General features: G+C 42.6%; 2 protein-coding genes and 1 non-coding gene across 8 annotated transcripts in view; 2 read left to right on the top strand and 1 right to left on the bottom strand.

Annotated features, from left to right (window-relative positions):
• C5H3orf33 (chromosome 5 C3orf33 homolog) overlaps positions 1 to 12,970 on the top strand; it is a 369,083-nt gene that overhangs the window by 35,241 nt on the left and 320,872 nt on the right. The window lies entirely within an intron of this gene.
• LOC141423719 (small nucleolar RNA SNORA19) lies at positions 3,940 to 4,066 on the bottom strand. Its single transcript, XR_012448539.1, has one exon. It is a non-coding gene; the product is annotated as a small nucleolar RNA SNORA19 (small nucleolar RNA).
• Plch1 (phospholipase C eta 1) overlaps positions 7,592 to 12,970 on the top strand; it is a 220,706-nt gene continuing 215,327 nt past the window's right edge. For 3 of the 6 annotated variants that reach the window (XM_074073931.1, XM_074073933.1, XM_074073936.1), the window contains exon 1: positions 7,592 to 7,848. The gene's annotated coding sequence lies outside the window, so the exon portion shown is untranslated. The remainder of the gene's footprint in view (positions 7,849 to 12,970) is intronic. The other 3 variants (XM_074073937.1, XM_074073938.1, XM_074073935.1) reach the window with 2 other exon arrangements.

Here is a 12,970-nt window from a genome sequence, read left to right on the forward strand (position 1 = left end):
AGTTTTTAAAGTGCAATTTTTCCTTTTACTGTGTTTGTACAGAAAAACCTAACCATTTGTTGTTTGGTGTTAAAACCAGCTGTTAGTAATGGAGAGTACGCCCATTAGAATTCTAAACAGTAGGGAAATGACAAACTTTCCTTGTGGTATAAATTAGCCTCCCCCCCCGCCTTTTTTTTTTTTTTCATTTTTTAAAGCTTTGGAATTTGCATTCTAACTGTCTCACCAGTTTATTTCTTCATTTTCTCTCTCTATCTTTATAAACTTTTGTTTAATATCTATAAAATTGGTTACTTATTAGATGAGTGGTCCACAATCGAATAGATAAGGGAGATACCCTTTTCTTTTAATTATATTATTGTATTTGTCAGAAAAAATGTAATGATAGAATTAGAGGAGTGACCCGATATATTCCATGATGGAAATATGTAGTCTCAAAGTTTCAAATTTTAGTTTCTAGTATGAATAAAGTTCCTTAGTTTAACTTCTAGTCTTTCTGGGTGAACAAGCTCTGACCATCTTGATAGCTGTAGATACTGGCTCTGTGGGAGGTCTTTCTGGAAACAAAAGGCACTGGGCTGAATTGTGAAGCTCTTTGGAAACTATTGTTTCCTCTCTAATACTTCTTTCCCTCCACCATGAAGAAAAAAGCAATGAAACAAGTTGGAGGGACATAGAAAATTGTGAATGTCCACTTTCATTTGGATAATGTCTGCTTTTAAAAACTATTCATTCTATATTAGGTACTAAAATATCCTGAGAAGTGTAACTGGGCTTAAGACAACCTGAGTTGAATTGATGGGCTTCATTTAGGCCCTACTCTACCATTTTTTACCTTCTTTTGGCATTCACAGGATGAAGTTTTTAGCCCAGATATAAAAATGGGGAATCTAGAGTTTAGAATGTTGATATTTAGTCCAGACTCATCTCTGGAGAGTTTTTTTCTTCTTTTTTTCAGTATTGGGGTTTGAACTCAAGGCCTTGCTAGGCAGGCATTCTACTACCACTCAAACACGCCCCTAACCCCCCCAAACTCATTTTTGAATGTGACAATTTAACCTTATTTTTGCCTTATTTGAAATGTGTATTTGCTTGTAATATTTTTGACATTTCCGTATAAAAAGTGAAACGAATTTTTTTTTGGCAAGAAGTTTATTAAGAGAGACAAGCTCCCATAAGAGACAGGGAAGGTCCCAAATGAGTTGCCTAAAACAAACTGATTTGTTGATGAATTTGGAAAACGAAGTCAGAGGATAAAAAGCTCAGCAACCTCCCTGTCAGGAAATCAAACCCTGGTACCCCCCTGTGACACGTGAGGATACTCATCACTATACTAATGAAGATGGTTGCTTACTAGTTTGTTGTAGAAGAAGTACAAATAGCCAGCTTAAAAATGGATCACTTAAGAATGTTGTTAAGGAATGGAGGAAGAGCCAGAGTTCAGCCTTAAAAACTTCTTTTCCTGTGGCTCACACCTGTAATCCTAGCTACTTGAGAGGTCTCTCTGACTGCTATCAGGAGGATTGTGGTTCCAAGCCAGCCTGGGCAAATAGATCTTGAGACCCTATCTGGAAAACACTCAATGCCAAAAACAAGGGCTGGTAGAGTGGCTCAAGTGGTAGAGCACCTGCCTAGCAAATGTGAGGCCCTGAGTTCTGCCAAAAAGAAAGAAAAAGAAGAAACCACCTTTTATTCCTTTGTGTGCCAAATATGTTTCAATATGTAGACTTTGCATTTAAAAGCTTTAAATAGATCATTAATAATAACAATAAAAATAATTTATATTTTGTACTTTGCTAAGAGCTTCACATGCTTTGGTTTTATTTGACTGAATTGCTTTGGAAGCTTGCATTTCTTTCAACAACAAAAATCACAGGACTGCAAAGGCATGTTAATGTAGGAATAAACATCTTTCAGTGAATTCTCCACATTTGTGGGTGGATTGCCAAAATACCAATAATTGTTGAGACTGAGTGACTAATAGGTAAGTCTACATTATACTATTCTACTTTTGCGGGTGTATGACAACTCCTTTGATAAACCGTGAACAGCACAAAACAAAAATCTTCCAGAGATTGGCTTTCTTCATAACCCAGCTCACCATGACAGTTGGCCACTTGTGGGGACATTTCCTGTCCTGCTAGGGAGGGAAACACTGGTGGCACTTGGATTTGACCACTGCCTCTCTCTGTCAGGCCCTTCTTGATGAACTCAGGATTTTTTTTTTCTGACCTCTGTCATATGCATATGAGTCTGTACAGAAGTATTTATGTGTTTCTTTGGTGGCAGATTTGGTAGAGAGCTCAGGAGGGGACATCTGTTCTTTTTATCAAGCAGAATCCCTTCCTACTTCTATTTGGTAAGGGCAATTTCCTTCCTATGTGCAACAATTCCTCCTTGGCTTTCAGCATTTTTTTTTCTTTTTTCTTTTTTTGGTGGTACTGGGGTTTGAACTCAGGGCCTCACACTTGCTAGGCAGGCACTCTACCACTTGAGCCATTCAGCCAGCCCTGTTTTGTGTTGGGTATTTTCAGGACAGGATCTAGTGAACAATTTGCCCAGGCTGGTTTTGAACTATGATACTCCTGAATAGTTAGTATTACAGGCGTGAGCCCCTGGTGCCTGGCTTAGCAGTTTTTCTTGAGACAGGATCTTGCTATGTAGCCTAGGCTGTCCTTGAACTCACAATCCTGCTGTCTTGGCCTCTGAAAGGCTGAAATTATAGTCGTGTGCCATCATACCAGGTGATAGTTTTGTCTCTTTCCCTCTTCTTTTTTTTTTTTTTTTTTTTTGGTGGTGCTAGAGATCAAACCCAGGGCCTCATGCCTGCTAGGCAAGCACTTCACTACTGAGTTATACCCCAGCCCTCCAAGTAATTCCCCTAGGGCTGCTATTCATAGCACCCACTTCCTTGGCCATAGGAGGGTGCATAATCAGAGTCTACTGCACATGCACTCTACTTAGCATACAGCTGACCTATATGAATGGACACAGGACCTGAGCTGGGTCAGTGAACATCCTTTCCTCAACCTTATTTACAGATGGTGTGAGGACGAAGGCCTCTCTTTCACTGGGATCACTAGCTGACCTGGCTGAAGCCTGGAGCTGTGGCTTGTCATGCTCTCCCAATTCTTGCCAGCCTGTAGAGGAAGTTCGTGAGCAAATCACTGAGCACAGCAGAGAGAAACAATAGGAGCAAAGATGAAAATGAGTATGAGGGTGACAAAGATTCTTTGGCCAAACTTTAGTCAGGTTTCCATCTGTGCATGTTTTTGTAAAACCCAAGTTTTAGCAAAGAACCTGCTAAGTCAGTCTAGTAAGACCCCCTCACTCTGGATATCTGATAGTGTCCATATCTGATCAGGTCCCTCATTCTCCATTACTGATCGCCCTAGCTTGTCTTCAGCAAGAATCCTGTTAAGTCGGTTTAGCCAGAGTGCCCCTAACCTCCAGTGATTCTTAGTATATTTTCCACCCCCAACCTCCACCCTGCAAATTCCCACTTGTTCTGCCTTTGCTTGGAGCCCAATCTCTCTCCCCTACTGCAGGACCATGTTCAGTGGTCTCTAGACTTACTACCTTCATCTTGAAAAACATCTTCCTTATCATGCTTTCACAAGTATCATTGGATCTTTTTTCTCTCTTTCTCTCTCTCTGGTTTTCTCTCTCTCTTTCTTTCCTCCCTCCCTCCCTTCCTCACTTCCTTTCTTTCTTCTTTAGTGGGACTGGAGTTTGACCTCAGGGCTTCCTTCTTGCAAACAGGTCCTCTACCGCTTGAGCTACACCTCCAGTCCATTTTGCCAGTTTATTAGGAGATGGGGTCTTGGAAACTATTTTTCCCAGCTGGCTTCAAATAGTGATCCTCCTGATCTCAATCTTGTAAGTAGCTGGAGTTATAGGCATGAGTCACTAGCGGTAGGCAAATAATTTTTTTCCCCCATTTGTATGAAGGTGACTGACAGCAGTGGCTGAATTAGTCTTGCTGCTAATTTACCTCCAAAGGTTTGTTTAGCACCAGAAATACTTTTTTCTTGATATAAAGAAAAAAAGATAATGAAATGTACACTAAATACTTTTTTTAACAAGAGGGAAATGATGATTCTGAATTGCTAGGCCCCATCATTCAGACCCAGTCTGAAGTCCTTATCCTTTACTCTGTCTTAAGATAAGAGTCACCATGTTGGCTTTTTTTTTTTAGCTAGTCTGATTTGGAATTTTATTATTTCTACCCAAAAGTCTTGACCAATACAGAGAGTAAGGCCACAAGGATAGGTACTTTTGAAGTGCTAAAACTGGCTACCTAGAACAGGGCCTGGCCTGGCACTCAAGAAGTACGTTCTGAAGGGGAAGTGGGGTACAATGTAAGCATATATGGAAAATCCCAATGAAAGCCCTGTATGATTAATATATGGCGGCGCATTGGTTCAAATAGGGATGTAATTTATCTCCTTCACTCTTGCTCATGGATATAACTCAAGATGATTGCTGGTCAAATTGGAGTATTGTAAATATAGTTATTTTTTGGAGCAAAAAGTACCATTTTTGCACAGCTCTAAAAATCTCATTCCAACACAGATTCCTACTGCAGCTTTCTAAAATAATTCCTACAGCCGCAGCACAGCGTTCTCACCACCAAGCGCATCAGTCATCTTGCCGTGTTTCAGGCCCTTCTTACAGGATTTCCTGTGATCCTGATGTCGGTGTGCCTTCTGTATCAAGCAGAGGTGATGTGTAGAAATCTGGCAGCTATTTAGAATGGAGGCCAGGCAGTGATGTGCCAGGATAATTAATGAGAGTCATCCCTCAGAAAGAGAAGAGGCCAGGGGTTGGGGGAACATGTCTTTTCACCCAGTCAATGGCATTTAAGAAAAATTGGAGCTTTCTCAGGCCATGTTAAATGTGAGGACCCCTGTAAAGGATGTTGCATAAGTACTGGAAGGAGATGGAGGTCCCCATGCATGGGGAAACAGGGAGGATGCAACTCCAGACTTCTCAGCAGAGTTGAAGTGAGCTATCAGCGGGGGTCCCTTACATTTGGGAAAATTGTAAATCCTTACTGAAAGATTATGGCTTTTGTGACAGAGAGACCATCTAGAAAAGGTACTTAACTACCATGGACGACATTTGTTTAAAAGTTTTCTCTATTTCCTCTTTACCCAGGGAAGGAAGGGGGGTGTTCTTTGTTCTGTTTTTCTATTGATTCTTTGGTAACCATGGAAGGGTTTGTGTAACCTGGAGAGGCTGTTTACTGCCCATGGTCTAATCCCTTTCTTATTATCTCCTCTGATTGTCACAAGCAGGGAAAAATAGTTCGTCTTGGTTTCAAAAACTTAGCAATGTAACAACATTTTCCTATTTTTACTCAGAAATTTTTCTTTGATTAATGGCGTCTTTAAAGACTCAGAGGGTAAAGATATTAAAGGCACAAGGATATACATATATGTATAGGACATGCATGCATAGGACTCTCACCAACTTCAGGATTGTTACTTTGGGAAAGGGTGGGAGTAGGAAGGGCCAGGAGATGGGGTTTTGGCTGTATCTGTAAAGATTTATTTAAAAAGAAGAGGTGGGGGAGCAGGAGGAGTATATGGTGTCTTGTTTTTGGTGGGTTTGAAGTACTGCATAATTAAAAAATTATAGGGAATGGCTCAAGTGGTAGAGTGCCTGCCTGGCAAGTGTAAGGCCTGAGTTCAAGCTCCAGTAGCCCTCCCCCCAAATAAAAAGACCCTAAAAGTTCACAGAATTATGGAAATCAAATCAAGAATGTACAGCATACAAGTGCTCTTGTTATGAACTTTGTCTCTGAGCTTATTTTAATATATGCATCTTCATTTTTTTCAGTTCCAGCACGACAAACATAGGAGTTTGGGAGACAGATAACTGTGGCTGATTAGGGCTTATCTTGCTTTTTGTTGTTTTTAACTTTCCTTTTAACTATGGAGATCACAGTCAAACATATCTCTAAAAAGCACTTGCCCACACAACAACAGCAGCAACAACAATTTGGAGGCAGAGAATTATTGATTTATTTTATTTTTGGTGCTAGGGACGAGCCTAGGACCTCAGATCACAGTAAGCAACTATATTCCAGCCCTGCTTGATTTCTTGTAAATTGGAGATTTGTACGGAAGCATGCTTAAAAAAAAATAATAAAAAAAAGGAAGAAATGATGGAAGAAAGACAAATTTAGTGTAGTTTCTATGAAGCCAAAGGAATATATTTACATATATATTATTTTTTTTCTTCTAAATTGATTTCTTCCTCTACCCTGGCAGGAAGAAATTCAAGTGGTTATTCTGCTGGCTTTTTTCTTCTTTCTGAGAGTGCAGGATTGTTTTTAGGGTAAAGTTTCTTCTGGTCTATGACGCTTTGCTGTGACATTGTAATTGCCTCTGTTGAATTGAATAATACAAATGAGTTGTTTCTATGGTATCGGCTAAGTGGGATGAAAAGGTGAAACCCTAGATCCTACGCTGAGAGGTCACAGTGCTACCACCCCCCTGCACTAACTGTCCTTCAAAGTGGCCTGGCAGTACAGGCCAGGCTCTCCAGTCTCAGGCAGTCATTTGTAACTTCCTGAACAAATTCACGCATGAGAAAAGAAAATGACTTTGGTTTATGTTGTCACTAAACCCAGAAAATCCTGCCAACCCCACGCTGCCAGGTTTACTAGGATCTTCTTATTGGAGGAGAAGTTTAAATTGAAAGGTGAGCGAGGAGCAGCGTCCTCAGTCCCTCCCAGCCAGGCTTTGAACTAACAATGGGGCAGGTTGAATGAAGGCTGATAAATGCAAATCCTGGAATCCCGAAGCCGGATCACACCGCGGCTGCCTTGGACCGTGGCTGGCAGTGTTCCTAATCTACTGGCTGCTGGTCACTCCTGTTAGTGCGTTCAGTACAAGTCACCGTTTCGTCACCGTTTGGGGGCCTACTGTGTGCAAGCTCTCCTCTCTCTGCCTCTCATGTGCTCTCATCCACCGCAGGTTGGCCACTCGAGCCCGCCAGCCACCAAATTGATCTGATTAATTGGCCTGTTGATGCCAAGGAGTGGCACTTGGAAGAGGAAAGTGGGGATAAATGACAAAGTATTTTTTAATCAGCTGCATTCCCTCTTCCATAATTTTAGCTGCACGTAATTCAAAATAGACTTAATTTGCCAACACGGATAGAATGGGGAAAAAAGGGGAGGGGAGACATCAAGATGGGCAGTTTGGATTTTTCTTAGGTGTGGTTCTAGCAAGTGTTAGGTAGGAGCTAACACTGCACACGTATCCAGTTCCCTGGGCCCTTCAGCCCTGTTTCCATAACTCCTTCACCTAACTCTCTACTGCCGCCCCAAATTGAGCATCAAGGGGGCTGTCCATCCCCAGGTGTGAGAATCTTTGAAGCTTGAGGAGTTTATTCCCAGTGCTTCTGACCCTTGCCTTGCAGAGACCCCCGCTGAGGGTATCGCCACCGGGTCCAGCGCAACCTTTGGCCCCGTCCACCGAGCCTCAGAGCCCGCGGAGGCCGCGGACGCTCCAGTCCGCTCTCCCAAGCTCCAGTTCCTGATTTCCTCCGGAGCTGCAGGGCTGGGAAGGAGGGGTCCGGGTGAGCGTGAGGATTTGAATGAGAAAGCAGGTTGTGGCGGCGGCGCCCCGCTCTCAGACCCGCTCCTCTTGGGGATCCTGCTGGCTCCTGGGGACGAGTGACCATTTGGGGGGGCCTTTTCCGGCCCTGGGCAGGGGTTTGGAGTTGGAGTCACTGGAGCCAGTAACTCATCACTCTTGCACTTGCGAGGTCGCTCCTGTGACAAGGACTCCGAAGAGTCCCTCATCTGCCGAATGAATACTCAAAGCTGAGGAGGTCAGTGCTTTGCGGGGCACGGGGAGGACGGCCAAGAAGGGGGTGTGTGGGGAGAGGAGGACAGGTATGCCGGCCCGGCGTGCGAGTGAGCAGGTGCATTCGGGACACGCTCCATGGACGGCGTGGGTGTTGTGCACAGGGCGGGGACAGGAACGCGGCTGCTCGGGGGTCCCACACTTCTGAGGGTGTAGGTTTGTGTGCTTGCGCAAAATGCAACTCTCGTGTCTGCTGCGGTGGCGGGCGGGGTGGGGTTCAAGCCTCGCTGCAGGATGCCTCGCCCCCCTAAGGGGTCCTCCGCAGCAGGGCAGGTCCACGTTTCCCAGCCAGCCGAGCGCGGTATCCGTTCCACTTGGGGACTCTCACGGCTCCTCCTGCGCCCCGTGACCCGCTCACAACCCTCCCAGGCCGGCGCGAAGTCGATTTACTCCATTGCGCCTTCCTGGGACAAACGCTGGGCACCCGAGCGACGCGGGGCGCCGCGGCAGTCGCGGCAGCGCGCTCTGCGCCTGCGCGGTTCCCATGGCGACCGCGCGGGTCCGAGACGCCGCCGCGCGCGGGGCGGCAGTGTAGCCCGGGAGCGTCTGTGGCGCCCCTCCTTCTCCCTCGGACTTTTTGTTTTTGTTTGTAGCTTGACATCAACTTATGTCTCATCTTTACTTATGGAGTTTAGCGCTAAAGTAGTCATCAACTCTGAAAAACCAAAATAAAACCTTCTCCCTCTGCCGCGATTACACTTTGCTCTTAGCAGAATAAAAATGGTGAGAAATTGTTATGGGGGCATTAATTTCCACCCCCCCTTTCCCATAAAAGTAGAGACAAATAAAACATTTACTTCCTGGTGCGAAGTGCTGTGAAAACATTCGGCCAGGCGATGGGCTGACGTCCAGAGGACCGACCTGAGCCTCCTGTCCCCAGGTGGGGGCGGGGCGCGGGCCACCCGGCTGCGCCTGTGTCGCCACCGCATGTTTGTGACGCCGAGATGCGCGGAAAAGAACCAAAGTCAAATGCCCGTGAAAACAGACAAAGGGTTTCCCAGAACACGCGTTGCTTGTCCAGCTGATGGGCATTGTGATCACTTGTGGAGTTAACATCTTTTGCAGACAGCGAATGGTTCAAGAAGCTTTATTACTGTCCGGTTTTCCTAAGCCGTCTGTCTAAAGTCATTTTCATTTTCTTAAAATTGTGAGTCTTGACAAGCCCATCTCCTCTTTTAAATCCCATTTGGTGGAGCACCGGCAAGCATTTGGCAAGAGTACACTTCCTTAAGAAGTGTGTTAAGGGAGCTGTGGCTTGTTGTTGCTTATTTTTCTTAGGCTGCATCAGTATTTGGCAGCGTGATCAAGACCTAGCTGCTATTAAATAAACATTGGTTAGAATTAACATAACTGCCAATAGAAGTTTAAAATGGAGTTACTTTTCCTGGAATAAAGTGTGGCCTAAAATAGCTTGGATGAAGTAACATGTGGGTATTCCGTATTTTATTTGTAAACAATTTGCTTTCCAGAATAGCAAGTGTTTACTAGTAGTAGAAGTTTTAAGATGCCATCAGCATCAGCAAATGGCAACAAATGGAGTCAACATATTCCTTTTCAAGTGATTGGTGAATAACATGGTTAATTTTCTCTCACATTCTTTTAGTCACCAATAGCTAGACGTTGTTCAATCCATCTAGGGCAGATATTTTTTAAAAGTCCAGTTGAGTTTTCCATTTATCTATTAAAAATTAAAACAATTTAATTTTCAAGTTCAAGTATTTTGTGATCCTATTTCAAGGCTTGTAACTGGTTCCATTTCCCTAATTCTCAGTGACATGCGTTTGTGCTGGTTCCAGGAGGTAAACTGCAGTTTAGCAGATCCTGGGATAATGAGATTGGGAGTGCTGGGGGAGGGGAAAGGCTGGGAGAAGGGATGGGAAGGAGACAAAGAAAGGGAAGGTTGGTGGGCCCAGCCAGGGTTTATAGTTGTTCCAGTTTTGAGATAAAATGTATTAAAAGTCACTAGTTCTGTTTGTCATTTTCCCATGTCATCACTTTCAATTAACTTTATTTTTTAAAAGCCAATCTTCTACATAATTATAAGGGTAGAATTATAAAAATAAACATAAAGGTGCTTCTTGTTGGGCACCATGATGTAAAATACTGTGGAAATTCTTACTGAAATGGTTTCTGTTTAATTTATTCATTTAGTCAATAAATATTTATTGAGAACTTATATATATATATATAAGGCAAGATGAATAAATCTAGATTCCTGTCCTCAACAAATTAAGAACTGTGAGTTCTGAAATTATTTTAATGCTACTTCAGGGCTTTAGAAAAAAAGATACTACCTTTGAAATTCTTTTATTTATTTATTTATTTTTTTGCATTGTTGGGGATCAAACCCAGGGCCTCACACATGGTAGGCAAGTGCTCTACCACTGAGCTACAGCCCCAGCCCTCTCTTTGGTACTCACAAGAGTACAATTGATTCAGCACTGGTTAGAGTTTTAGATTCAGAAACATGCTTAAACTTTGGTTTAACAAAAATGAACATTATTTTTGAGTAATTTCACTAAGACTATATGTAGGGCAGGAAACACTGTGTGCACTTATCTGCTTATATTTTTGTAGTCCAAGCTCTGCCCTAAAACTTGTAGTCTTGGTAAGTGCAGTGCTGAGTATGGGAGAAACATAGAAACCTTCATCTCAGGTTTCTCAGATGAAGATAAGGCAAGTGATTCAGTGGTTCTTTGTTCTGGCTCCATGTTTCATGACATAATGAATCTCTTGCCAGCTCCCTTCTAAGAATAGTGGTGTTGGTCTGCATGCTTGAGGGACCATGACTATTATTTCTCTGGGGAAAAGGGGGAGGGCACAAAATCATAGAAGGGATGAAAGGAATATAATAGAGTATCTAAACACTTTTAACTTTTAAGCTGGAATAGTTTCTAGGCATGTTTAGTGAGTTTAGACTCACTAAAAATCAAAATCCATTACAGCCATAACGAATGTCTAGCAAGATATTGACCAGGGCTGGCAAATTTTCCTGTTTTCATTTCTAGAACATAGATGTTAGGGAGACTCTGGTCTTCATTCCTTCATCATCTCACCAGTCTAATTATAAGCTCAGAGAAGCTTGCTGAAGAGCACTGCCCATTGGGTTATTGCTCTTTGTCTAGGAAAATCAGACTCAGCTATGAACTGTGGATCAAGTGGTGCAGAACTCATTACTTTGAACAATGCCTTGTCGGCCTGGGAAGCATGTTCTCCCTTCTCACTAGCAGAGGCTTTTTCCAGGCTGGCTTTGGGCACAAGGAAAATCATTTAGACACAGCTCAGTGGACACTCACTCACATCTCTGACATCCGTAACCATTTTTATTTAAGGAGAAATCCAGGACTGCTATGATAGGGTATGCCAAATTAGAAGTGTGTTTTTGGAAACCCATGAAGAAGTTTACACAGCTTTATGTTATTATCGTTAAGGTTTCTGTCTTCTGCACTTCAAAGTGGAAGAGGACAGGATAGCTGCAGAAAAGACAACCAAGAGAACTTTTATGGCAAGATTAAATATTTCTTACCAACTGTGTCGTTTAGATACATTAAACTAAGTATCTGTGCCTTATAGTCATTAATTTATACAGCAAACACAAATGAACTCTACCATATTTATTACATAAATCAAGAAACCAGAGCTCAAGGTTACTAAATAACATTCCTACTAAAGTCAGGCACTAATACATGACAGAACTGAATAAAAATCCAAAGTTACTGATTTCTAGTGATCTTGCTGTTTTCAGGAAATTTAGGGAGAACAGACATCAAATCCTTGCTCTAGATATACTATTTGCAATCACATGAAATTGCTGTAGTTGTAAGTACGAACATTAGCAATTTCATATAATTTTCCTAATACCGAGTGGTGGGGAACTCTCAGTGTGCACTTTCTGAGAATGTACTTGGCATATTATACAAATACATATAATATGTATATATAAATGCAGAAGAGTCCTTTTTCAGTTAGTATATGTGCTTTTGCCTGAGGAATTTGGGCATGATTGAGATTTAATATAAGGGGAGATAGTTTTTCTGGCAGTGTCTTGTCTGGTAAATATCTTAAAGAGTTCTGGAAGAAAGGAGATTCAAATGAACACAGGGTTCTAATCCCTGACTAGGCATTTACTCCATGTGTCTTTACAGCTGACAATAGCCAAAAGAGGTTGGAGTTATTCTGTGTTACCGATAAGGCTCTGAAAGCTAGTTTCTTGCCCAAGATCTAAGTGAGTATGCAATAGACTTGGAATTTGAACCCAGGGTTGTCCTCCTCCATGTTCTGCTGCATCATGTACTCAGAAATGCAAGAATAAATTTGCAAAAGGCACCTAATTGGTTTTATTTTCAAATTCCCCACTTTGTGCAAAGTGCAGACAGGTAGAAAGTGTTTCCTGTTAGCTTTTTGGTGAGTGGAGAAGCTGCATTCCTTGTATGGAATTAAGGAGGTTTAAATGAGGTCTGGTTCAAGACTTTGTTTATAAACTGTGCTGGCTATTTGTTTAGAAGTGAGTGGTGGTTAGGTCTGTTTCTCAGAGGTCTTTCTACATCAAAGTGGCCACTTATCACTTCTAGATTGTTGTCATCTTGTGGTGGGTCCAGGAGGACCCTGCATGATTTCAGTGTGTGTTTTCTGACATCTCAAGACTTAGATAATTGGTTTTTATCTTATATAAGCTTTGCCCACTGAGTTTCCTGAAGTGGCATTGAAAGACTTTCTGCTGGAATGAACTAGATAATGTTTTCCTGTAATTCTTTTCAAACTGGGGATCAGAATCACCTTGGACAGTTGCTGAAATGTCTGAAGTCATGCCAGAAAGGAGTTTTGGCATTTCTAAAATGGCTCTGCAGTGCTATTGGAGATGGCAGTTGGATTGTAGGGGGGTGGTGTCACATCTGCAGTGGTTATGAGCTGGTTTACCCATGGAAAAACTGAGGTTCAGGAACATCCATGTCCACACAGCCAATTGATAGGTTGGGGCTTGATCTTAACACAAGATCTGTGGTCAAATGCTCTCTCTTTTTTTTTTTTCCTGGTGGGACTGGAGTTTGAACTCAGAGCTCTGTGCTTACAAAGCAGGTGCTCTACTG

The sequence above is a fragment of the Castor canadensis genome, chromosome 5 (genome assembly GCF_047511655.1).
Source record: "Castor canadensis chromosome 5, mCasCan1.hap1v2, whole genome shotgun sequence".
NCBI lineage: Eukaryota > Metazoa > Chordata > Mammalia > Rodentia > Castoridae > Castor > Castor canadensis.